Source organism: Eulemur rufifrons, chromosome 18, assembly GCF_041146395.1.
Source record: "Eulemur rufifrons isolate Redbay chromosome 18, OSU_ERuf_1, whole genome shotgun sequence".
NCBI classification, from domain to species: domain Eukaryota; kingdom Metazoa; phylum Chordata; class Mammalia; order Primates; family Lemuridae; genus Eulemur; species Eulemur rufifrons.
Genome location: NC_091000.1, coordinates 66,344,558 through 66,372,287, shown reverse-complemented (window position 1 = coordinate 66,372,287; position 27,730 = coordinate 66,344,558). Strand labels below are relative to the sequence as shown.

The window sequence follows — 27,730 nt, the reverse complement described above, 5'->3', positions numbered from 1 at the left end:
AAATTACAAAGTCTGGGTGCATCTTTGAGTAAACCACATGGTCAATATGAGGGTTCTTTGTTTTGTTGCAGTGCTTTGTCTAAGCCCCTCCTGGGCCCTTGGAGTTTTTTTAAAAAGACAGAGACCATATTTGGTATAGTCTTCTCTTCTATAATAGCAGCTGTGTTGGACTGTGGCTTTAAGGTTATTTGGTTAAAAGTTCTTTGAAGTTTGGAAATCCAGTTTAGAGTTTGGGGGAAACAAGTGTTCTCCTGGCTTTTATTTTGTTTTAAAAATGCATATTTAGATGTAATATGTAAAAAAATTTTTTTCATTATTTTTATTTATCTTTGAGAGGTCTGTCAGTAGTTGGAGCAGAAAGGATGTATGATCTGTGGTAGCTTTCCTGCTGTGCATCTCTGAGAGACCTCACTTAAGGGCAGAAAATGATTGAGTTACTCTGATAGATGAGGATAAGGACTTCTTACTTGCTTTAAAACCTTTTTTGATATAGGCAGAGGAAAGATATACATATGTTCATGTGTGTGTCTTTGTGTGCATATAGTATCAGTGATGTTATATCTATTTATTTTCATATGTAGCTGCTGATTCAGAGTGACCTAGTGGACATTCTGTCTCACCTTTGACTTAGAAGGACTTAGAAGGAACATCTGTTGCTGGTCCTCCTTGGTTTTTCCAAAGAGAAACCTATTTGGGTTTGCTCTGGCATTTCTGTTTATATAATTTCATCACAGTTGTGGGGACCGGGAATATAGCTCTCTTCTTACCTTTGTGCATATTTTTCCCCTTAGTTAATTACTGAGGTGACAGGTGTGTGTGGAGGTGGGGGGTGGGGCAGGGGGCCCTGTTGGATGAGAGAGACAGATTGCTTAGACAACAGGCATAGGCATCTGGTCATTTCCGAAGTGGTAGAAAATGAAGGTTATGCTCCCCAAGGGGGACTTTCAGGGGCTCCTGGATCAGCTGATATGACTTTTCTAGGCTCTACTCGTTTATTTTCCCTGCTTTCTTCTCTGTAATTATTCCCTGTTTGTTGACCTCCAGCAGCTGGTAAATTATATATGTCACTAAGAAAAGTCAAGGGTTACAGAAAGGAGGCACTTAATTTTCTGATTCCTTAAGTTGGTTTTTTACATTCTAGGAGTTTGAAATGAAAATGGCAGATAACAGCAAGTTATCTTTAAACACCCGGCCCATTGTTTTTCAGAGGATGGTCTGCCAGCCCCTCCTCTTATCCCCACCCCACCCCAACTCAGAGTCTTTCAGAGCCGGTGTCATTTCTGAAGCAAACATTTTAGAAACCATTCCTTCTATTGAGGGCAGTTTGCATCTTCTTCATGTGGGAAGTATAGAGTTAAGTATTATTTTAGGGTAGGGTGGGGAGGGGCAACTAATTTAAAATGATTGGGTTTTTTGGTAAAACTCACAAACATTATTCTGGTTTTATTGAAAATGGTGATAAGTTGTTGGACTTCACAAAAGTAAGAGGTAGTGTCAGATGATTTTGGTGAACCATCTCCTCCATCGTGGGCATTCACCTGAGGACTCAAAGGTAAATACGACGTGGTCGCTACCCTCTGGGAGCTTCCCAAGGAGCTTTTTTATGCTGTCGGCCATTTGTCTTCTTAGCCATGCACTTTTCCACAGTTGTCAGTCATGCCCCATCTACCCTCCTTGTCACTCACAGGCTCCAGGCAACAGTCTTCCCACAGCTTGGCACATTTTTCTACTTTGGAACTTTCCTCTAGAGCTTTTCTCCTCCAAGTGTGGTCCTAGGAACAGCAGCATCTCAGTTCCCACCCAGACCTGTTGTGGTGTTTAACAAGAACTCCAGGTGACTACGTCTGCAAAATGTGTTCAGATACCGGTTCTGTTTCAGCAAGTCTAGATGCGGCCTGAGATTCTGCATTTCTAACGGGCTCCCAGACAGTCCTGATGCTGCTCTGTGAACCTCGCAGTGGGTAGCAAGGCTTTGCTCTGGAGGGCTCATATCTCCCTAGTGTCAGAGAGTAGCAAACTGTTTGGGTTATCTGGTGATATGGGATGATGTAGCCTCACCAAATATCTCGGCCTCAGGGAATTGAAGTTTAAAAAAAAGTACCTGGTACCTATGTGCTAGCACAGTTCTCAGAACTTTACTAACACACTGAATCCTCTCCCCAGTCTTAGGAGGTAGACACTGTTATTGTCTCTCTTTCACAGATGAGGAGACAAGGCACAGAGAGGTTAAGTAGCTGGACCAAAGTCACATGAACTGACGAGTGCAAGGGCAGGGCTCTGGACCCAGGCAGTGTGTCTCGGTGCCCAAGCCGAGTCGGATCACAGTTCTGAAATGAGAGTGTCTTGGTTTGGGCAGTGGAGTGGTTCTAGAAGGGAAGCTGAGTTCAGGAGTGTGAACAGCCTAAGGAAGGCTTAGCAATAGGGAGTGGGGCTGTGCTGTTCATGTTCAAGGCACAGGGCTAGGGGAGAAGAAAACACACAGGGCCCCAGCTGCCGAGGCATGAGAGAGTACAGACAGCAAACTTTTACTGAGCGTTAATAAGGGTCGGATGCTGGGGTTTACATTCGTTATTTCAATTAAACCTTATAATGATCGTATGTTGCAGGTGCACATTTTATAGAGAGGGAAACTGAAGTTCAGAGAAGTTAAGTAATTTTCCCCAGGTTGTACAGGGGGGAGAGTGATGTAACTTGAATTTTAAGACAGTACTGTCTGATTTCAGAACATGTATCTGAAGCTTCTTTGCCCTGTTGCCTCCCTGGGCGAGGACTCAAAGGGGAAATTGAGGTATAGAAGAGAGATAAGAACTTGGTCATTAACACTAGGGTATAAAGACCTCGTCTTTCCTCCTGGGCACAGGGATGAGGGTGAACACACTAGAGCAGCACCTGAGACTGGCTGATTAAAACTGGACGGGAGCTCCCTAAGGTCTCCCTGGAGAGGGCTGGTCCCTGGGTTGGGCACCGGGCTGGAATTGTGTGTGGGATTAAAGGGCCCCAAGGTGAAGTCAGTTTCCACCAGGTGGTTAACATTTGTTAGGACTGAGCACATGTCCTCACCTCCCGTGTCTTCATCCCCACGTCAGCCAGGGAGAGCCCAGTGCTGTCCTCCCCTGACTCCTGTTTCTTAGACACACGCGTGTGTGGCAACACAGCTGTGTCCCAGCCCTCAGCTTCACTGGAAGTGGAAGGTTGCTTCTGCTTTCCTCCCCCATCTTTGTGATTATTGCGTTTCTTGCCACAGACATTTCTCATTGCTCCCAATGTGAAAGTCTGGGCTCGTTACTTTAACCAAATGATCGTACAGCCCCGTGTGACCCCATATAAATTTTTTAAATGGATAACTAAACTGACAGCACATGAAGTGCGCCCAGGGAATCCTCTACCTCAGGATGCTCGTAATGAAGGGAATTGACTGGGTTAGCAGATGGACACTGCTCATTTTTTGGCAACCACTGACAAGTACCCAACACCTCCAGGTGGCTCTCTGTGAACTGCTCTGTGTGGCACGCCGTGGAATGCTGATGGCCTCTCTTCCTCCCTGGCCAAGATAGCAGGCTGCACGGTCTGGTGTGGCCCCTTGGCTCTTTGTCCTTAAGATCAAAGGCATGCATGTCACTTTATTTATTTATTTATTTATTTTGTTAGTAAATCTTTTTTTTTTTTTTTTATTTCATCTTATTGTTATGGGGGATACAGAATTGCAGGTTACATACGTTGCCCATGTACCGCCTTTCCCCCCAAGTCAGAGCTCCAGGCGTATCCGTTCCCCAGGTAGTGCGCATTGATGTCACTTTAAAATAAACGATTATCTTTTAATTATAGAAGCATTGTAACAGTATTACAAAAAGCTTAGAAATAGAAAGGAAAAGACACCCACATTCCCCACTGTAAATCATGATTATCAGTTTTTAAACATTTTTCCAGTGACTTTTCATAGTTACATCTGTTGGTTTGTATCTGCATATGCCCTCGTTGCTGCATAACCTCCCTAGGGACCGTTTTAAGGGTTGTGTAATCTCCTGCTGTGATCTACACCATCGATTATTTAACTCTGTTGTTGACATGTACCTTTCTTCTGACTTTTCACCATTATTAATACCAGTGTGAGGTATACCTTTGTCCATGTAGCTATTAATATTCCCATATTTTGAATTACGTTCTTATGATAGAATCCCAGATGTGGCATTACTGGGTCAAAGAGTATGAACATTTTTATGGCTTCTAAAACATATTGCAAGATTGCTTTCCGGAAGAGTGGAGGCAATTTATAATGCCGTCAGAAAGGCATTTGTTTCCCAGGTGGCCAACTAGGATTAGGGATGCAGCCTCTCACAGTAGGAGAGGAGGAGGAGCAGTGTGTGTGCGTTTGTAAGACTCATTGGTGCATATGTGTATTGATTTAAGCCCCATGACACCATGCATTGTCCTTGTTAATGGGGATGTACTAGGGATCTAATGTCAATATAATAGTCATCCAGTTTGGTGTTTAGTAGAGCAGTGTGCTCGATATGAAATAAAGCAAGTTATAGATGTTTCCTGTTTCCCAGGAATTTGGACTTTCTAAAAAGTTGGCAAAGGTGAAGCGACAAAAACGTTCAGCTGTGTGACAGGTTCTTAGTGGCCCCCTACTTTTCGGGAATACCTAATAATTTGGAGATGAAGATGGAAGCCAAAGGAGGTTGACAGGAAATGCAGGGGGAAAGCATTGAGAGTACCTGGCATGTCTCAGGGGAGTGGCTAACCTGGACTGCCAAGTCACTGCACCTCGCCTGATAGGGACAGTCTTTTGGGTGCTGAATGAAGTGCTTGTATTGAGAAGGTTGTTGAGGTCTCACCTAGGCTCAGTTGGAAAGGTACTGTGGTTAATTAGCAATTTGTTCTAGGTCTTTGTCATTGCAATTTTCTTTGTTCTTTATCTTTCCATTTGTATTGTAAACATTAAATGCCTTTACAGCAGGTCTGTACTTTTTTAAATTATTAAGTTTTCTACCCATTCCCTAAAGTTTTGTATGTGATATATGTATATGGTAGTTTTGTGTCTCCTGATTGAATGATTGATTGAGTAAATGGGGGAGACTCACTCATTGTCCCAAGCATTCTACCAAAGCCTTATGGTTAACTAACAGGAACCCCCAGTTCTTGTGCTCACATGTGAAACCTCCAGCAGACTTCATAGAGTTTGTAAAGTAAGAGGAAATTTCAGCTGAAATTTAGGAAAGGTAATGACACAAAAGACCTTTGACTCATCTGTATAAACTCCCAAATCATTTAATGGGACCTCCTTGCTTTACAGAGGAAAAAACTGAGCCAATTAAGGGTAAGTGTCTTCCCCAAGGTCACACAGATGGTAGGTGACTGGAAACTCCAGGTTGCTTGATTCCTGGTCTAGTGTCCTTTTCACCACACCATGTTGGGAGAACTTGGGCTGCTTGTTTTTCTTACCCCTCCCCCACCGTATTCTCTACAGATATGTATATGGAGTTTTTTCTGCTCAATGACCAGCCTTGTCCTGTCTTGTAACTTAATAGAAATGTGTTTAGAGATTGTGACCTCAATGTGGTAGTCACATGGTCCAGAGTGATAAAGGCCTGGAGATTTGTCTTGAGTGCCGAGAGACAGTGCAGGATCAAAATTCAACTCCATACAAAATTACAGCTTTTCATTATCTCCAGGTTTAAATGTAAACATTTTTTATTTTAAAGGGAGCAGGCACAGTGTTAGGCATGGTGCATGATTTAAGTGTATATTTGCCACAATTGTGATCCTAATAAAACTCCCATTAGGATCCATCTGCCCAGAGTAGAGATTTAAGGTTGTCAGGGGAGCATTAACTTTCTGTTTCTTGATTTCTCTTGTGTGACTGAAATCTAAACTTGAATATTGCATCAACTGTGTGGTTGTTTTTTCTTCCTTTCCTTCCATAACCCCCCCACCCCCAATATGATGAGCACATTTGGTTGTATAGTTGAAATTCCGAAGCTAACTGCATAAGCATGAGGGAAGCATTCATGGTGAATGTCAAATGAAACGACTGAGGAGACAAAGCAAGAAAGAGAATTAACAGTCTACTGGTTCTTTTAACAGCCATGTGATGTCTGCCCTGGGATTTGAATGATTTGTAGATGACTGGAACCTGCTCATTCCATGGTGGCTTGAGGCCCCTTGAAATTGATGTTAACCTCCTAAGCTGTCAGTAGTTACAGCTACTGGGTAATCGGGTTTGGAATTTATGGGTATTTACGTTTCAGAAGGATTTTACTGTGTTTCTATAGCTTTGGATTAGAAATGTTTGTCCTTGATATGACTAAATTTTATGCATGGTACTAGAGTGTTTAAGCCCCTTAAACACTCCCCCGTGTGTCCCAGTGTGTAAGCTGCTTTCTTCCTGGAACAGCACAAAGATGATCTAGTTAATCCTACCAGTGGACAGGGTGATTTTTATCCACTTCCCCACTAAACTAGCTCCATATTGTCTTCTGTATAAATAACCTGACAATATTCTGCACAATAACCGGGTAATATGGTTACACAGTAAAAAAAAGTTAAGAGTCTTAATGACCTGCTATTGACAAGTATTTTGCTACAGCATGCTGAGGTAGGCACCTTTTGCCTTTGCTTGGTCTTGAAGGGATTAACATTTTTTCCATGATAAAGGAAATATAAACTTCTGAAAAATTTAGAAAATATATAAAAATTGAAAGAGTAAACTTATCCGAAGGCCCTCCAACTGAGTAGTCTACTCATAACGTTTAAAATTTTCTTTCATTCTTTCTTTCTATACATAATTTTTATGTGGTTACCATCAGACTGTTTATGATAATTTTGCATTTTAAAAATTAATCCATGTTTTTTATTTGCTATTATGTAATTTCCTTTACAGAAGATTCATTTTTCATTGGACGGCATTTATGAAAATCTTCACTTGTTCTTTCCACATCTGGACGAGTGGCTCAGTCCTTTTCTCATCAGTGGGATGTCAGTGGGTGGTGACACTGCCCCATCAGTAATCATGACTAATAGGGCAGCTGTCTCTTCAGTCAGTAGTGACCAGGCCCCCTCTTTCATTTGAGAGTCATTGCTCTGAATTCTCCTATATTTTCCCAATTGTAAATTATCCTCTAGCAAGCTTTTTGTGCATGAAGGTTTGAATGTATTTAGGATTAGTTCTTTAGGGTATTTTTCCAGAGTAGAATTGCTGGCCAAAAAAGGATAAACATTTTGATATTTTACATGTGCACACGCACACAGACACATATGCACACAATTTATGTTGTATTATATCGTGTATTATTTTCCACAAGTTGATACTAGTAATGTCAAATATATGAAACTAACCATCCACTACACATAACGTTGGGTATTATTGCTGTTTTAACTTTGTTGATGTGATAGGCAAAAAATGTCATTGTTTTAAATTTCTTTGCTTGGTAGTAAGTTTGAGCATTTCAGCACACATTTATTAGCTACTTGATTTACTGTCTTATGGATTACCTCATCTTGGCTTTAAAGTTGTCGTGGGTGGGAAGGGGTGGCACCTGTCAGAACCTTGGTGGGCTGTTATCAGGCGGGCCACACTCTGGATAGCCTTGACTGAGACTATAGCTCTAACATCTGACAACATATTGAGTACTTTCTGGACCAAGCAGTGGTACGGTGCTAACTGCTGTGTAGTTCATTTGGGCTGCTATAGCAAAATATCATAAATTAGGTGATTTATCAACAAGAGAAATTTTTTTCTCATAGTTCTGATAGCTGAGAAGTCCAAGATGAAGTCACCAGCAGATTCAATGTCTGGTGAGGGCTTTCTGGTTTGTAGAATCATAGAATCTTCTGAATGTTTATTATAGGTTTTGTATAATACAAACATATTCATCCACAAACCAAATTTAGGTACATAAAGCTCTCTGACTACTAAGGAACTTTTCACATATGTACAATGTCTGAAACTTATAAATAACTAACGTGGGGCCATCTTCTGCAAGCAGTTCAGATTATGAATGAAACTGCAGCCTTCTGATTGTGCCTTTAATTCAAAAGGGTGGCAGTTTCATGCATAGCATTAATTTATTCCCAGAAATTAAAGTGTAAAAATTTCAATAAGAATTTCTTCGGGCTTTGCTTACTAGTAATCTATAATAAGTCTCATAACATGCATTTGTGTAGTATTTTTTATATTTCAGAAGGCTTTTATCATGCACTCTCACTTAAGCTTCATGACAACCCTGAGAAGTGGACTGGGAATTGTCATTATTATCTGAGGACTTATTGTTTGATATTTGGGGACAATATTGCTAACTTAGAAAAGATTTTTACAGTGGTACAGAATATCAGAGTAAGACAGCAGAAAAAAAGCATAGGAATATTCAAAGCTTCAAAGATTTAACTCAGCTGGGCACGGTGGCTCATGCCTGTAATCGCAGCATTTTGGGAGGGTGAGAGGGGGAAGATCCCTTGAGGGCAGGAGTTCAAGATCAGCCTGGACAACATAGTGAGACCTTGTCTCTACCAGAAATTAAAAAATTAGCTTGATGTGGTGGTGTGTGTGCCTGTGGTCCTAGCTACTTGGGAGGCTGAGATGGGAAGATCACTTGATCCCAGAAGTTGGAGGCTGCAGTGAGCTATGAGCATGACATCATACTCCAGCCTGGGCAACAGAGTGAGACTCTGTCTCTGAAAAAAAAAAAAACAAAAAAACAAAAAAACCAAAACAGCCCATCTCTGGGAAAGTGCTCATTGAAAAGGGTTTTAAAAAGTAAGGTTATTTTATTTTCAGGATATGCCAGAAAGTGCAGGGCTCTGAATTCTTGCCCTCTGTTCTGGGCTTTTGTTCCCTAAAGATTTGTCTCTTAGATTTTCAAGACCACAATGCCAAGTATTAATTTCAAGGGATCCAACCTGGACTCAAATAAAAATTTGAGTGTCTGCTGTGTGCAAGTACTGTAGTAAGTGCTGGAGACTCAGTGTTGAACAGCAATAACACAGTCCCTTTTGTTAGGAGCTTACATCTGATCTGGTGCTTCCTGTTGGGGATTCATGGTCAATAAGGTGGACATGCCCCTGCTCCCAGAAAACCTCGTGTCTAATGGGGGATACCGTAAGGTAGAAAGACAGCCCCAACACCTTGGGTTCAGTGTTATAATAGTTGCCAAGAAAGCACATAGGTGTGGCGTCTAACCCAGATTTGAGGATTTGGCATGGGTGTGTGCGTGTGTGTTTATTTGGAAGGTGGTGGTGTGCAAAAGCAAACTAATCAGAAAAGTACAACCAACCAGCCCCCTAAAACAAACTTCATTGTTTACTCAGCAGATAATGGTTTCCTGAAGGGTCAACAGATAATGTGTTTTTGAAAGATCGTCTAAATCTGATGTTAGATATTCACCTGCCCCTTGTCTTGAGACTGGGATATGCCACAAAGTCCTTTACACAGGTCTCAGGTTGTCTATCTGCTGAGGGCTGCCCACACCCAGAGAGACGACTGTCAGCTAGTCCTGGTTTCCCAGTCACTTCTAACTTCCTGCTGTGTTTTATACATTGCTTTTTAGATCATCCATGAATACCTATTGGATAAAGGCCAACTGATACAGGGCCATACTTAATCATTTTAGCTGATTCCCAGCTGTATTCACTGATTACACATCACAATGTTTACAATGCAGATCTGCATGTATTGCCATTTAATATGTGGTGTGTGATTTTTTTTTTTCTTAGAGAGAGTCTTGCTCTATCACCCTAGCTAGAGTGCAGTGGCATCATCACAACTCATTGAAACCTCAAACTCTTGGGCTCAAGTGATCCTCCTGCCTCAGCCTCCCAAGTAGCTGGGACTACAGATGTGTGTCATTATTCCTGGCTAATTTTTTCTATTTTTAGTAGAGATGGGATCTCACTCGTGCTCAGGCTGATCTCGAACTCCCAAGCTTAAACAATCCTCCTGCCTTGGCCTCCTAGGGTGCTAGGATTACAGGCATGAGCCACTGCACCTGGCCCATTTAATATGTGTTTTCCTTGGTAACTCGATTGGGTTTCCCCCAGTAGGCAATTTTTGTTAGGGAATTTTTTTTAGACCTCTTACTGTAAGTCGAGTTGAGCTATTCTGGGAAGTAGAATTGTACAATCCTTAATGGAGGAGGAGTGTTCAGGGCGAAGGAACAACCTAGGAAAAGCCTTAGATGCAAGAAAGCATGAGAAAGGACTGAAAAAAGGGAAATGGTTTAGGCGAGTGGTTTATGTTGTAGGGGAGTGGTAATAGGTGAGTCTAGAGAGGTAAATAGTCATTGGTTCAGTGGTTCTCAAATTTTGTTGCACAATGGAATCACCTGGGAATTAAAAAAATTAAATTAAAAAAAAAATAATGATGCTGGTTCCTACCCCCAGACATAGTGACTTAATTGGTATAGAGTATACCAGGGCATTGGGGATTGTAAATGCTTCCCAGATTATAATGCAAAATTTGGGGACCAAATTTTTAGCCAGTTTACTAAGGGTCTTATAAATTATGCTAAGGCATTTGAATTTCATACATAGATTTATGTCATCAAGGAACCACTGAAAGATTTTAGCCAGCTGATCTGTAAATTAGGAAGATGGTTCTGATTGCTTTGGGGAAAATGGATTGAGGAGTCTAAGATTGGAGGCAGTGAAACCAGTTAAGTGACCCTGAAGATAAAGGTGGCCTGATGGAGGGAATGGCAGTAGAGATGGAATGAGGTAGATGGATCCCTGAGATGCTGAAGAGATGGGCTCAGCAGAACTTGTGATGTGTGGCATGGGTGTGATGGTGGGATGGGATTTGGGGCAGGGATGAGTTGAGTTGAGCTGGGTGGAAGCAGGAGCAAATGGGTAGGGATCACCCAACCAGCCCTGCTGAACCGTGGGCTGTGCCGGTTTCTCCTTTCAAGAACTAGCTGGGGAAATCCATCTGCTCTTTGCTAAGCACTTACCTTACGTGATAAACTGCCTGTAGTCTGTTTTCTGCTGAGGCAGAGATGGTACCTTGTTCCTTCTCAGGTTGAGTGTGTGTTTTTCTCTAATGATTAATCATCTTGTACATCTTAGTTGCATGAGAGATCTATGATCTTATTTAAGGGGGATTCTCCTCACACTTAATGATCCATGGAGGTCCCGATGGGTGAGGGGTTAGTGACCACTAGCTCAGTGGCTTCTAAACAACTTCAGCTCCCTTTTGCAAAGAATAAGCAACAGTTACTCTTTCATATAGTTGAACTGAAAATTTATATCACTTTTATCTGAATAGTTTTAGGGAAAATGTGAGGCCAATTTTATATAACAATCTGGAGTTTTTTGAGAAAGAAATACAACCTCTGTAACAGAAGTTGAACTGTGTTCTATTTTAAGAAAATCTAACATACAAAAATCTGAATTTATAAAGCAATTACATTCTGGGTAGAGGTAATTGGTGGTTGATGATTTTGCCAATGGATTCTTGACTTTGTGAAAAGGTGTCTTTTAGGAATCTTGTAAAGTAAGGTTTCTGTGTTCTTTAAGTGATTTAGATTTCAGGAATAATCTTTTGGGATAAGTATTAATAACAGCCTCTCTGGGTATTATATAACCTGCTATGCCCTGTTAAGAGAATCCTGGACAAGCATTAGGAAGGTTTAAGACAGCTTTGCCCCCACAGAATATGAGATAAAGTTAGACAAAGAGAATCTCCTTTACATATACACTGTTTGGCCTTTCTCCATTATCGTGGCTTTAAAGTTTTCCCATCTTCTTCCTTACATGCAGTGCCTGCAGAACCCCACAGTGAAATCAAAACGCTATGTGTAACATTTTGATCTGTTGCCATAAATGTGATTCTAAAGTCATAAATTGTATATAATAAAATTCACTATAAGTTTACCAAGGTAAATGAGTAAGTTTGGAAGCCAAAAATCACAAGGGAAAATGGGTCATTCATTTGATGGTGAAAAAAAGGAGCAAAGAGAAATTATCAAAACAAAGCCTGGCAAAAACCCTACAATCTCACAAAAACAGCAAGACTTCAATATTAAATATTTGCAATGAAGTAATATCTTTCCCCTACCTTTCAAAGAAAGAATAATGGTATATCAGCAGTCAAACATATATTTCCCAAAAAACCAAAATCTACTCTTGCCAACATATTATTTTGAAAGTAATTTTTTTATTTGTTTTAGTTCTAAAGGGCAGATTGATTTTTTTTTTTTTTTTGAGAAGGAAGAAACATAGGACACCAGAATATCTAACATATTTGTGATGGGCTGGTTATAAATGCATGTTCAGAGGCAAATGACCATGATAAACTAACATCTAGGAAATCGCTCCATTTAAATGAAGTAATTTCCCTCCTGCTACCTTACGGGGCATCAACAAATGAGTCGTGCGTGAGGAAGAGAGCAGCATATTCTGCCGGGGCTCATTCTGTCATCTGGCAGGGGCTTCATTACAGAGAGGGATGCTGATGGCTATCCAGACGCTTAACTGGCAGCCCTGACTGACTAATGGAGCCATGTTCGTGTTGGCTGACATCTGGTTTTAGAAGTTATTTATAAAGAAAGGATCCTTGTAATCAAAACAGCCAGAGAGATTTTAAACATCAGATGTACTAGGAAAGATTCATGTGGGGTGACTGGCACAGTTGGAGAGATTAGCAACTTCTCTAAACACTTGTGTGTGCTGAGTATATTTTTACTGTGTGTAAATAGTACTTTCAAATAGCATGTTATAAGTAAACAAATTGAAACAAATCTACATTTTGGATGTTTTGAACATTATAAATGTGGAAGACTATTAAACTACCAAAACAACACATTAATAAGCAAAAAATATACTGAGACAACATGTCAAGAGCTTGGAAGTCTGTACTTCTCTCCTTGCAATAAGAAAAAAGTTGAGCAAACTGCAAATCAGTGACTCTCCTTAGACTCCTCAGAGAACTGAGGTCACAGGGTAAACTACTGTCTTGAGAAATGGAGAGAGAGACGATATGGAGAATCACAGTTTACTAGAAACAGAAGTCCAGGAGCAGAACTCCATCCCTACCCCCACACTAGTAAGAGCAGCTGAACTGTGAATGAGGGATTGCTGGAAGCTCAGTGTGCACCAGCTTTGAGAGTTAAAGACTCTGGGAGCCCCGTGTCAGGGGGAGCCTCCAGGAGCCCCACTAGCCTCTCACAAAACTGCCCACCTGTTTCTGGCATTTTGAAAGATACCCAGAGCATTCTGCTTTCCTTAACAAAAGGCTGCCCTCAAAAGAAGCTATTTATTTACCAAAGCCTAACTGCTTGGGTTTTACTGGGAGCCTAATTGCCCTGAGGGGTGGAAAATACACAACTCTAGCCCCCTCTAGCCTTAATGTCTCACCTAAGGGGGGAAAATAAAGCGGGAGACCCGTTTTTGAAGATCTCAGCTCAGGGGCACAGGCTCACTAAAAGACCAAGAACTAATCATAGGACTATAGCGGGCTTCCCCTCACGGCTTACTTCCCCATCAGTCAGCCTCCTGTGTGGGAATAAGGGATTACACCTAAAAGAAGTGTAAGGCTTAGAGGAGATAAAACCAGGGACACTACGGGAAATTTTAGCCTCTGACACCTACAGTTATAGCAAACAGTAAACACAGCCTAAATCCTAGCCAAATAAACATAAAACCTCACACTAAAAGCCCATTTGCCTTAGTTTCTTTTATATGATACATCATGTCCAGTATTCAACAAAAAATTACAAGACGTTCCAAAAGGCAGAAAGCACAGTCTGAAGAGAGCGGATATGAGACTCAAACTGCGATATGGCAGGGATTTTTGAATTATCAGGCCAGGAATTTAAAATAACTGGAATTGATATGCTGAGGGCTCTGATGGAGAAGGTGGACAGCATGTAAGCACAGATGGGTAATGGAGGCAGAGAGATGGAAGCTACAAAAACTCAAAAGTTAGTGCTAGAAATGAAGAACACAGTAACAAATGAAGAATGCCTCTGGGCTCATCAGTAGACTGGACACAGCCAAGAAATCTGCAAGCTGGAAGATACATCCATACAAATTTCCCAAACTGAAAACCAAAGGGTAAAAAGAAATGAAAAAACCCACACAGAATATCCCAGAACCGTAGGACACTTATTTTAATAATACAAAAGGTGTGATATATGTGTAATGGGAATACCTCAAGGAGAGGAAAAATAGAAAGGAGCAGAAGAAACATTTGGAGTAATACGGGCTGAGAATTTTCCAGAATTAATGGCACTAAACCCCAGATCCAGGAAGCTCAGAGAACACTATGCAGGCAAATACCAAAAAACCTACACTTAGATGTATCATATTAAAACTACAGAAAAATCCAAGACAAAAGGAAAATATTGAAGGAAGCCGTAAGAAAAATCACCTTTACCTATAGGGCTGCAAGGAAGAAGAATTACATCAGACTTCTCTTCAGAAACCATGTGAGCAAGAACGAACAAAATTGTAGAATTCTATATATGGTGAAATTATCCTTTAAAAGTGAAGAAATAAAGATTTTCTCAAACAAACAAAAATTGAAGGAATATGTCACCAGATCTGCCTGTCAAGAAATGTTAAGAGAGACTGTTGAAAGAGAAAGAAAATGATACAGGTCAGAACCCCAAATTTATATCAAGAAAGGAGTGTTAGAGAAGGAATAAATGAAGGGGCTTCGTGATCCCCTCCCCTGAGGCCCCGGTGCCATGGTGCCATGCCCAGTACCTGGATGCCCCATTCATGCTAAATAATATGGACATGTGGGTTGTTTTAGCTGCAGCCTCTACAGTTAAAGATACTGAAATGGACATAGCAGGTTGTCTGGCTTGTGGAAGGGAGGAGTCTATTCCAAAGAAACTGTGCAAAACTGTAATGAGGAATGAAAATAGGATGAAAGCTATCTTCTCTCAGCTTTTGAGATGTATTATGAGTTGGTGTGGTTAACAGGTCATGTGCAGCAGGGCCTCAGGTCATCCCTACTGGAGAGGTGACCCATATGGACAACTTAGCCACCTTATTGTGTCGTACGCAAGGGGACGTTTTTATTTTAGTTTCATCATGCCAGCCTAGTTCTGGCATCATTTTGAGACTATTCAGAGTTTAAAGAAAAAGGAATTGAATATATTGACATTATGAGTTCTTAAAAGGTCAAAATCGTTACAGCTTTTCAAACTAGAAAGGAAAAGGCATTGAAGCATCCTGCAGGTTTTAATCTCTAATGAGGTAAATATTAATTGCCATAACCCAAATAAACAAGGAGACCTCTGGGATCCTCACCCCCTCTTTATTTTTTTGAAAGAGAAAAGGGTTGAGTCCAAAACTGAGAAAAGCACTACAGATTATCCCCACCCATGATCGGCCCATTTCTTGCTATGACCTCATGAGGAACCACTTTTAGGGAACTCCAGTCCCCTTTTCCAGTCCCTGGCTGTGCCGAGGCTTTTCGTTCTTTTAACCCAGGAAGCTGATTCTTGGTAATCTGAGGGTCCTTGACCACAGTGAGCATTGTTTCTCTTTGGCTTTTTGACTGTTATTTTTTTTTCCTCCACTCTTTCTTTTCCTTTTTTCTTATTCTTTTCTTTTAAAATTTTGTTCTTTGTTTCTTCATTTCCTTTTTTTCTTATTTTCTCTTATTTTTTTCTCATTTTAAAATATTTTTGTTTTTCTCGGTTTTTTCTTTGGCTTTTATTGCTCTCACCTTTTTTCTTCATCTCATGTTTTCTTTATTTTCACTTTTTCTTATTTATTTATTTTTTTCTTGATATATATTTTTAAAAATTTAGGTTGGTAGTTAGCATTGCTAGTGCATTAGCAGGTCATATGCAGCAGGGCCTCACAGCCACCTCTGCTGGGGAGGAGACCACATGGACCAGCTACTGGCTTCTCGAGACATTACCCAGGGCAGCGTCCTTGAGGTGAGGCTGGCCCAGCACATCCTGACGGGGACTGAGGTGGCCATGAAGGTTGTTAACGGGAGTCAGCAGAGTTCCTCCAGTCTCCAGAGGCGACCCCTTGGAGTCCAGAGCATGAAGCCCCTGAGTCACCCCAACATTGTGAACACTATTCGAGGTGACTGAAGCCCAGGAAACACTCTACGTTTGCTGTGGACTATGCTAGTGGAGGAGAAGGTGTTCGATTACCTCCTGGTCCACAGCCGCGTGAGAGAGAAAAAGGCTCGAGACAGATTCCACTGGGTGGAATCTGCTGTGCAGTACTGCCACCAGAAAGGGTTGTCCACAGGGACCTGAAGCTGGAGAGCCTGCTTTTGGGCGCTGACCTGGACATCGAGGTTGTAGACTTTGGCTTCAGCAGTGAGTTCACCTTTAGAGACAAGCTAGACACCTGTGGCAGCCCCCCTTATGCTGCCCTGTCACTCTTCCAGGACCAAAAGTACAATGGCCCTGTGGTGGATGTGTGGAACCTGTGGGTCATTCTCTCTACCATGGTCACTGGGTCCCTGCCTTTTGTTGGAAAGAACGTTGGGGAGCTGTGAGAGTGGATATGGAGTGGAATATACTATATTCCTTTCTTCATGTTTATAGGGTATGCAAACCTGTTCTAGAAATTTCTGATCTTCAACCCCAGTGAGTCAAGCACTTCTGTGGAAATTCTGAGGGACCCGTGGATAAACGTGGGCCACGAGGAGGAACCCGACATTGAGCTACTCCCTGACTATGAGGACCCCCTGGCTGAGTTGATACTGTTCACAGGGTACACAGCAGATGAGATTCAGGACTCATCTTTGAGCCAAAAGTAAGATGGAGCAGTGGCCAGCTCACAGATCCTGGCTGCCACAGCGCAGCTGGAAGTCCACACCATCACTGTGAAGCCCCTGCCTTCCGCTGGTCCCACCAACAGCTGCAGTCCTTCCTCATCTGCCAGCCCCAAACAGCAAGGTTGCCATTCTTACTCTTACTTTGTTTTCTAACATAGGAAATCCGTGTCCTAGGGAGGACCAGGAGTCAGGGTGGAAGACCAGCAGAACAGCCCAAGTGCCTACTAACCTCCTACCAAGCCTGGAGATGAAGACCACTCCCAGCCCAGCCCCCCAGCGTGGCCCTGGGGCCTCCTCCTATACCCACAGCACTGGCAGTGGTGGTGGAGCCCCAGCCAGAACCAGTTGCCCCCAGGGCATATCCTCCAAAGGAAACTTTCTTCATGGTTGGCAGCTCTGATTGGGACCAACAGAATTTGCTGGAAGATGTGATTCCCAGGCTTTCCTTCTAGCAACAGTCAGGGCCAGCAGGGGGCCACTGGGAGGGAGGTTCCTCACCTTCATCCACAGACACCTGTGTTTCAGGTGTGCTAGAAAGATCTGGCATGCAGCTCAAACAGTGGAGCCAATCAGACATCCTGTGTCTGTCCACCAGGACAAGAATGAAGGTGGGGAGGTCAAGCTGAGCTCCCTGCACTTCACACGGAGCAGGAAGATCTTGAGCTCATGGAGCCTAAGCACGTACAGGAGGTAAGCCAGGTCTGGGACACAAATGGCTGATGTGGGAGAAGTGCAACAGACATAAGCTACTGTGTGTGCACGGCCTGTCTAGCCCAGAGGACTCTGTGCAGTGGAAGATGGAGGTTGTAAACTGCCTTGTTTTCTCCATGGGTTCAAATTAAGAGGCTCTCTGGCACCTCATGACATTCAAACCCATCATGGACGAAAGAGCTGCTGGGCTTAAGTTTAAAGCACTGCCAGGAGTCACCTGGGGGCTAGGAGGGGAGGTGGCAGGTCCTAGCTGTAGGCCAGTCCCTATGCCCTGACCCAGGTGAAACTTTGGACACCAGGCTGTTTTTCCTGGGGCACTTCTCCCTCCCCTGCTATCTTCTCTTCTTCTGTGTTCGTGGGGAGGGGAGACTGCGGGAGGTGACTACTGATTTGAGTGGTTCTCCTTTATGTTTGTCTTAGAGAACACAGGGATGTCACTTTCCTCATTGGTTGGATAACAGTGATGTTAACACTGACAATGACAATAGCATTTGCTGTTGGTCAGAGACTTTCTATACCATTCCAGTTCATTTTAGCCACACATGCCCATTTAACAGATTGAGAAATGACACTGGAGGCAGTGAGTGGTCTGTTGAGAGTTCGGAGCTGCTGAGTGCAGAGCTCATGCTCTGAGCGTGTGATCTCACCCCAGCCTCCCTCGGTGCAGGCCTCTGGGCCTCTAGAGCCCTGCTGTTGGCATCCTTCTGGGGTTGGTTATATTGTGTCTCTTAAATGGATAATTCAGAGTCATAGGAGGGATGAGACAATCGACCGGTTTGTGTGTCACTTTTCAGGCCTCCCTGTGAAGTAATCTGTCCGCAGTCTCGTAAGTCCTTCTCTCCATGAGCAGTTCACAGTCCTGAAGTACAAATTCTGCCTTGAAACTGTGAAAGGAACATGAAGGTTCCAGAGTGCTGGGAACACTGAGGGTGTGTGGAACCTTATTTAGTTGGCAGGATGGAGCCTTGCAGGCCCTTTCTTTGGTGCGCAAGTGGCCCCCTGGTGTTGCAGCTCTAGGAGGAGCCTAACCTAGAGCTAACTTGGAGGGCAGCGGCTGGCAGAGTGGCCTCCCTGTGCTCCCCTGCCTCATGTCAAAATCTTATGAGACAGGTATTGAATGTGGAGTGATGCTTTCAGGATGAACACCTCTTGCATATTTAAAATTTACTTATTAAACTGTAAGAGCCCCTTTTCCTGTCCTAGTCATTTTTTATTAATATACAAATTAATTTATCTAAGTATCATAGTTAATATTTTGACTTCTAAAGAGATGTTAGAAGCTGGATGTGTCTATAATATGTTTTATTTGTCAAATGTGTTCATTGGGCAGCTATTATGCTCTTGAAGCTATACCTAGAAAGATAAATAAAATATAATGCTTTTTCTTGAGCAGTAAACATACCAATGTAGTCTAAGATTCATTTACAAGTATTTATTCAGCACCTTTACTTGCTTAACATCAAGGAAATAATAAAGAAGTGCAATACTGAGTAACATCACTTGTTCAATGTTGTTTTGTTATAACGTTGATAAGAAAAAAATCATTTCCTGGCCAGGGCCACTATCTGCATGTTCTTTCCCCCATGTCTGCATGGATTTTGTCCAGGTACTTCGGTCTCCTCTGCCATCTCAAAGATGTGCACTTTTGGTTCATTGGTGTTTCTATTAATACATTGTCTGTGTGTGAGTGTGCCCTGTGATGCAGTGGCATTCTGTCCAGCCTTGGATCCTGCCTGCTGCCCTGAGCTACTGGGATAGGCTCAGGCCACTAGACTAGAATAAAGGATAAATAATTATATTTTTAAATTATTTTTTCTGAAATGTATGTATAGTTCATATTAATTTCAGTGTTTAATATTAGAAGTTTGTTGGTCTTTATTTAGATATTTGGTGATGTTTTTGGTGACCAGAAATATACCTGAGGAATTTAGCTCTAGTTTATACCAATTAGCTTATGGTAAATTTGGTATGTTTGTATGTCATTTTGCTTAAAGTTATATGCAGTTTCCAAGAACCTACGGAAGACAGTAAGTGAGGACTTACTGTTTCTCTTCACTTTTACTTGTTGAGTGGTGGAGATAAGTACAGGGAAGGGGCCATCAACCCAGCCCGGGGTGGAGCGAGGTTCGGTTGGTGGGAAGTGAGGTGATAGAAGGTGAGGCTTCCTACAGGAAGTGATGTCTGAGTGGGTGGATAATGGAAGTTAGCTGGCTAGGGAAGAGGGTGGGGCTGGCCTTTAGAGACCTGGCACTGAGAGGACAGCAGAAGGTGCATTTTAGGAGTGAGCAGGGCCTATGTGGGTGGTGAGAACAGCACTCTTTTTATGGAGAACGGTAGGAAAGAGGAAATAATTTCTGGCTGTGGGGAGCCAACAGAGGCAGATAGAACGCTTCATCCACTTTACTGAGTTGCCTAGAGTATAGACCCTAATCAAGACGATTTCAGATTTCAGATGCACAAACTCAGTGCTTTCCAGAAGATGTCCTGGACAGTGGTCCCCAACCTTTTTGGCACCAGGGACCAGTTTCATGGAAGACAGTTTATCCATGAATGGTGGGGGGGTCTGCAGGGGTGCGGGGTGGCGGAGCTCAGGTGGTGATGCGCAGCCCGGTTCCCCACAGGCTAGGACTGGTAACGGGCCATGGCCCTGGAGGTTGGGGACCACAGCTGTAGGACACAAGATGCTTGGGATAAATGTCATTTGATAAATAGGTCCCCAGGTCTAGTTGGTTCAAAAAACAAATTCCATTTTGAATCTTAAAAGGGGTAAAGTCCATAGTTTTCCAGAAGGTTTGGACAGCTTTTCACCTAAGCATCTTGAGAACCAGTGCTCTGGGCACACTTGGGGCAATGCCGTGCCAACACTCATGTGGCAGGGACGCTCCCTGGCTGGGGGAACAGGTCTGATCCTCTCTGAAGATCCGCTGCTCTCCTGAGACATCAGCACAGGCTCCAGGCAGCTGCCAGGAGGGGCTGCAGGTGTGTTAAGGATGGGAGACCAGAAATGGAGAGTGAAAGAGACTGTCCAGGTGTCAACTTACCCACTGCTCATTTGTTCTGTGCTGATGCTGTCAGCCCTTCCGTCCTGCAAAGTGCCAGCTTCCTGCTATGGCTGAAAAGCGTTGGCTCCTTTCTTCCTTCACTTCTTTGCATTCTTCTGACCTCTCAGGTTGGTACAGTGACTAGCGTGGATACTTAAATCAATACATGTTTTTATAGCTGGAATATTGGTGGGAGAAACTAGGAATTCTTGATAGCTATAGGAGATCTTAGGAAATAATTGATGTAATTTGGTATCTCAAGACTTGAGAAAATTGTGCTTTCTAAGAATTATAGTTTTCAGAGTCAAAGGCAATGTCTTTATTCATTTGAGCTGCTGTAACAATACTCTAAACTGGGTAGCTTATCAACAACAGAAATTTATTTCTCACGGTTCTGGAGGCTGGGAAGTCCAAAGTCAAGGCACGAGCACATTAGGTGTCTGGTGAGGGGCTGTTCCTCATTGATTGCACCTTCTAGCTGTGACCTCACATAATGCAAAGGGCAAGTGAGTTCCCTGGGTCCTCTTTAATAAAAGCATTAATCCCATTTGTTAGGGCCCCACCTTCATGACCTCATCACTTGTCAAAAGGCCCACCTCCTAATACCATCACCTTGTGGGTTGGGATTTCAATTTATGAATTTTATGGGGACACAAACATTGAGACCACAGGAGGAAGCTAGTTAAATTTTTTTAAAAAGCTACATAAGATTTATCTGTCACCTATATTGGAAATGTCAGGGTTACTGTTGGGGCAGGTCATTCAGAAAGGATCTGACCACCTCTTGGACATTAAAGGAATAAAACAGTATCAGATTTCTCCTGATTCCACAGAGCCTCTGTCTCAGGTCACCTGTATAAGGTGATTATTTCCCCAGACACTCTCCTGAGTGTGAGTTTCAGTAAGTATTTGATTTATATTTTTCATGATGCTCATAGACTTTTAATATCCTGTATGTAAAAAGGCCATCTTGGATGATGATTGGGCTTGGTGTGTTCTTGCATTGTTTATAAAAGTAGCTTTTAAGGTGGGTCTAGAAGGAAGAGGAGGCCCTGGGTGTGAGAAGAGGGGAGGAAAGAGTATGAGCAGAGGTGGAGGATGGAATGTGGCATATGTTGGGGAGTTTCTTGTATATATTTATCTTTCCCGCTTGTCATAAGTGATGATGGCGTCTGTGCCTTGCAGGAGTTGAGGTCAGGATGGTGCAAGGGTGAAGAGGTGAGAACATTCAGACAGGAACATGTACAGAGAACAAGATTTTATACTAAACTTTGTTGTATCTACTTCATCCCCATTCAGCATGTGTCTTCTGTGTTTAGGTTATGCCCTAGAATCATTTTTCATCCATATAGAAATCTGTCCTATAAAATGTTTAACTTTTGAAAGGTTATGTTATCTCTAAAATCAAATCTGGTGAAATGTGGGAACATTCAGTACTACCCCCTCCTCCCTCATCCCCTAATTCCCTCACATTCATTGAGTGTCCTTAGGAAGTGAAGTAGTCTTTTCCTGGAATCATTAGTAAATATTAACTAGATACTTGCTTAGCTGCTTGTACACGTATGTTTTGATACACAAAAAATAAAGCTATTCAGCCTTGGCACGATGGCTTGCCCCTGTAATCCTAGCACTTTGGAAGGCTGAGGTGGGAGGATCACTGAGGCTAGGAGTTTGAAACCAGCCTGGGCAATATACCGAGATCCTGCCTCTACAAAAAAAAAAGTAAAATAAAAATTAGCCAGGCATGGTAGCCTGCATCCGTAGTCCTAGCCACTCAGGAGGCTGAGGGAATTGCTTGAACCTAGGAGTTCAAAGTTGCAGTGAGCTACGATTGTGTCACTGCACTCTATCCTGGGCAACAGAGCGAGACCCTGTCTCTAAATAAATAAATAAGTTTAAAAAATAGAGCTATTCAAAATTTATGGTGTGGAGGAACGAAAATGTCTTGCATTATTTTCAATTATCTCTTGGTGCTGCAGCCTTGTGGTTTTTGTGTTTCCCATATAAGACCTGAGAAATTCATTAGTTTTGAAATTTTCATTTAAGGGGGAAGAAAATAGAGACCTTTGTGTACTTGAGTGAGTGAAAATTCACATATCTATTTCTGGCTTGCAATTTTAGGAGATGGGGGAACATGTCTTTATTTTGGAAAGAAACCTTTAGAATAAGTACAATATATTGACAAAATAAGGAAGTCTCAGAATACTACTTTCTTCTCCCTTTCTCCAGAGGGGTCTAATGACTTTGTATTCAGGGCTTTCTCCTTCATATTTCCCCTCTCTTTGCAGATGATGTCTCAGAGTTCTACCAAACACCCTCTCTGGTAGTCAGAGTTGTGTAGAAGTCACTCTAGTGCACCCACTGGAGCTGCTGGCTCATGTCTCCCTGCCTAGGGATAAGATGCTATGGCTGATCCCCTCAGCTTATGTGCTGCCAGACTGTCCCCAGACATAGGGGACAGAGATCTCATTTAGGGTGGGACTTGAGCTTTTTCCAGAGTCAGACTGCTTGATGGTGCAGGGTGGAAGGGACTGGAGAGTTCTGGAAGGATCCTGGAAGTGAAAATTTCATGGCAAGGTTTGTTGGCATGTCCTCTAGGCTGAGGTGCAACCCTTTAGGCATGGACTTTCTTCTGAATATGTCTAGCACAGTGCCTGACACATAATGGTGTTCAATAAATAATATTTTTCTTCTTTTCCCTGCAAGTGAGGTACCAAAACAAACAAACAAAAAGCTAGAGGGAAATTTTAGAAGAGAGACAATTATGTACCTACCGCTGAGGTGAGGATCAGAAATATTTTGTAGCTAGAGTTGATTTGAAGAATTGAATTGAAGGATAGGTTCCTTTATTCACCAGATGCTATTGATTACCTATGAAATGTCTGGTATTGCTATAGAATGAGAAATAATGGTGACCAAAAACAAATGCAAGCATTTACAATCTGATGAGTTAGACAAACATTTATCAAATAGTCACATAAATATACGTAAATTTGCATGAGAAGCAACCTAAATGTCCAATAGGAAAATGGTAGAATAAATTGTGTTATTTTGTTTTAATATTATGTAGCCATTGAAATTGTTTTAAAGAATTGTAAAATGATTTCAATAACACTGTATAGTTAAAAAAGTATGGAGTATAATCTAATCTCTCTTTGATAAAAACAATGCATGTTTACATGTGCATAGGCAAGTTGGTTACATACCACACACTGAACAGTGGTTATTGCTGGTGATGAGATTAAGAAGCATAGAGCATGTTCTTATTAAAGAGTAGTGTTTTTTTTTTTTTTTTTTAACCAGGAGGCAAATAGATTGTTTCCATTGATTGAATTACTATTAGATGCTTTGCATGCTTTAAATGAGGAACTAAAACTTCAACTTGTATTCTTTGTCTCTCTTTGGATTGTTTCATTTTGGTTTTGATGGAGCTAGAAGCAAGGTGAAGGTCCCCAAGACTCTTCTTGTTGAGTGGGTCTTGTGTGGTTCTGGTGAAGCCCTCTCATAGCAGGGCTGTGGCAGGTGTGATCTGAGGACACTAATTGTGCCTGTCTAAGCGGGGTTCATCTTCTTCTGGCTGCTGTTTGTCTTGTTTTGGTTTTTATCTGCTACATCTGAAGATGAAAACTTGTGTCCAAAAGAAAAGTTCTAGGAATGCTTCCAGGGATGACGATGGAGTTTGATTTCCAGGTGGGTGTTCCTGGGCATCTGATTAAACTCCTTTGTCAGCACTGAAACCTGGAGTATGTGGATTTGTTCCCTCATTCACAGGGGGAGCTCCCGTCTTCCACAGTCACTACCCAGAATGACTGTTTTGTTGGAAAGCTTTCTTTTGGAAGCTACAGATGTGTCATTTTTTTTTATCAATTTAACAAAAATTAAATATGTGTTCCAGGTTTTAGTTGTTTTTTATTAAGCATTTGTACATTTTGAGGGAAAAATTAAAAATATTTATTTTGAAAATACTGATCATATACTCATAGGACATAGTTACTGGACAGAATAGGGCATATAATGTATTTGTTATAAGATGTTAAAATTTTAGGCCAGGTGTGGGGACTCATGCCTGTAATCCTAGCACTCTGGGAGACCGAGGCAGACGGATCGCTTGAGATCAGGAGTTTGAGACTAGCCTCAGCAAGTACAAGACCCTGTCTCTACTAAAAATCAAAAGAAATTAGCCAGACAACTAAAAATAGAAAAAAAAAAAAATAGCTGGGTGTGGTGGCGCAGGCCTGTAGTCCCAGCTACTCAGGAGGCTGAGGCAGGAGGATCACTTGAGCCCAGGAGTTTGAGGTTGCTGTGAGCTAGGCTGATGCCATGGCACTCTAGCCCAGGCAACAGAGTGACACTGTCTCAAAAAAACAAAACTAAACTAAACTAAAAAAAAAAAAAAGATGTTAAAATTTTAGAAGGTTGTTCTCTGATATAAAATATTTTCCCTCTCAAGAGTGTTTTTCTTTCTTTATGCTTGATAACTTATTTAAAGACCCACTGACTCATTTAAAGTGAGATTTAAAGTAATTTAAATTGAGTCGTGTTGGACTGAGGATAGTGATGCACACAGCCTGTCTTTTGTGCCATATCGGACTTACCCCTCCTTTCCAAATAGAGATACTAAGTGTTGGCCTTATGGAGATGGGGGATATTTTTGCATTATAATTTGAGAGATGATACTGAAAAGACCTCCTACTTCTTTCCATATACTCCAAAATATACAAGTACAGATTTATGCTTTTATGTCTTGAAGACTTTTCATCATGAATTTCTGTTAAACTGTGCGTATATCTAGGATGGAAAGCAGCTACATCTAGAATCTCACCAGGGTTCCTGACACCGACTGAGAGGACAGAGTACAATAACCCGGTGGGGGAAGGACTCATCACTGCTGGGCCTGCGGGATGGGCTGGGGGATGCTGGCTTCACCAAGGACTTTCTACAGCTGACCCTGGTTCTGCAGTGACAGCTCCTACTATCCAGGGCTGTGAAATTATTCAGAAGAGCCGGGATAATGGTTATACATTTCACCTGCTTGAAACTTGGTCACAGTTTATTTCTGGGATTTTTTTGAGCTTTGCCTTACCAATTAATGTATAATCTATCTACCCTTCTCTTCCCTTTCCTGCCAATCACTGTTCTTTTTTGCAGATGGTTGTGGGGAAGAGACTATAATATTTTTTACCAAAGTGTTTGTTACAATTCCATTCTGTTATTTTGTGAAACTGTGGATCCTCCCACCTCTCAACCATCACCCCTTCCCTTTCTCAGTTCTTGTTCTGCTTCTTGCAAGTTATTTGAACATTTTGGTGAAATGAATTTCCACTTACCCACGTGCCAAGAGTACACATTCAGTGACCCCAAACGTAGGTGTATGATAAACTGTGCACAGTGTTAGAGAAAATCTAGCTGTTTGCTACTACAACTCAATGAACTGACCAATGAACATGAGCCTCTGCTTGGCCTTTCTGGGGTCTGGTGCCCCTACTAGGAAGGTGTGTTCTAAGGTCACCGTGCACAGGAGGGAGAGGCAGATGGCTCTCCATAGAGAACAGATCACATGCCTCCTTTGTTACGTCCCTGCCTCCTGCGATTGTCATGTGAGCGACTTGCCGTCCTGCCACAGGAAAGGGTGTGTCAGCAAGCTCTGGCAAACATCTGGCTCCTTGTACTTCCTATGTACGTACCCCACAGTTACAGATTTTAAGAAATTTCACCATTTTTCAAAATCAGAGATGGCTTTCAATGTTAAAAATGTTTCTTTTTCATTTTCTTCAGTGTTTTTAGTTACAAAGGAATAGTTGAACGTCACTTGGCTATTCCACAGATACACAGCATAGCAGTTCCTTTTGGGTACCTCATCCCCTTGTAAACTGGCAGCTCTAGTGGATGCTTCTCAAATCTGTTTTCTTTTCCTCAGTCAGAAGAGCAAGGAATTTCTGACATACTGCATGCCAGAGCACTGAAGCAGCATAGCTCTTTCCAGCCTGAGTAGCACAGGTAAGGAATTGCCAGAGTGGTGCATTATGAATTTTGTTCCCTTGACGCTGGGTCCACCTAACAGGTGTGCTGAGTGCTGCCTTTTCTCTGCCCTCCCGTGGCAGCCAGGGACTGGCAGGGTCCCCTCTGCTCTGCCTGCCTCTGTCCACCCACCTGCGCAGGGGCTGGTGTCAGCTGTGTGCAGCCACCAAGGGTCAGGAGTACAAAAGGTCACTCAGTGGCCAAGGAGCCACAAGCATTTCTGGTAGTTTATTGTAGGGCACAGTAACCTTCCTACAACTCAAGCCACAGGTTCTTAAACAAGTTCTAAATAGAACTACTTGCATACATTATCAAGCTAGCCATGAAAGAAATGATTTATGTGTTTATGAAGGTGCCATGATTTATGTTTTTTGGTGAAAATTTTAAATGATTACTTAATTGTTAAGTACCATAGAAAGGGTGAAACACAAATGACCAAATATTTGCAATTATATGCAGTACACATGATGGATAAACTAGTAAGAAAATAATCAACTCCCTAGTAGCAAAATGTCAAGAATAGGCAGTTAATAAAGGAAGTACCAAAGTTTAAAAAAATATGAAAGTATTTTAAGCATCACAAATATTATGAATAAATATAAAAGCATACATTTATAAGCATCAGATTGGCAGAGATGGAAAAATCTCGAAGTACCCATGTCGGGGAGGAACTGGGCAAAGTGCCTTCTCGCTTACTCTTGGTGGGAGTGTTCACAGGGACAATACTTAGGTGAAGCTGTGTGGCGATGCATGATGACAATTTAGAATATGCACCCTCATTTTCTGACACGTGAATTTCCCACTTCTTAACTCATCCTGAGATAACCAAACCAAGCCCAAAGGAGGTCGGCCGGATGGTTCAGTGCAGCGTCATTCATTTCACGTGCTGTTCACTGGAGAACTTACTCTGCCGCCCATTCCCGTCCATGCGTAACTCACTGGATTCCCAGCTATGTTTAGCCCCAGAGCAAGCCCCAGGTCCCCTGCTAGTGACCGCGCAGACATTTCTTTTGTTCTGGGTGGGAATATCCTACGGATGCTGGAGCGGGGCCCTGGCATTGGGTGAGGAGCAGCCACTTTGCGTTTCACTGAATAAACCATTAACATCCAGCACATGGCAGTGGTGACAGCTCCACAGAGAAAGCATCGCCCAGGTGGCTGCTGTCCCCAGGGCTCAGCACGGCCGCCCTGAGATCCACCTGTAGGCCCT

The 27,730-nt window shown here is 42.3% G+C and overlaps 1 protein-coding gene across 8 annotated transcripts in view; it reads left to right on the top strand.

Annotated features, from left to right (window-relative positions):
- The window catches only part of FARS2 (phenylalanyl-tRNA synthetase 2, mitochondrial), a 504,609-nt gene that overhangs the window by 46,043 nt on the left and 430,836 nt on the right, over positions 1–27,730 (top strand). For 2 of the 8 annotated variants that reach the window (XM_069493076.1, XM_069493081.1), the window contains exon 3: positions 26,420–26,499. The exons of the other annotated variants lie outside the window; for them this stretch is intronic. The gene's annotated coding sequence lies outside the window, so the exon portion shown is untranslated. The remainder of the gene's footprint in view (positions 1–26,419; positions 26,500–27,730) is intronic. 8 annotated transcript variants of the gene reach the window in all.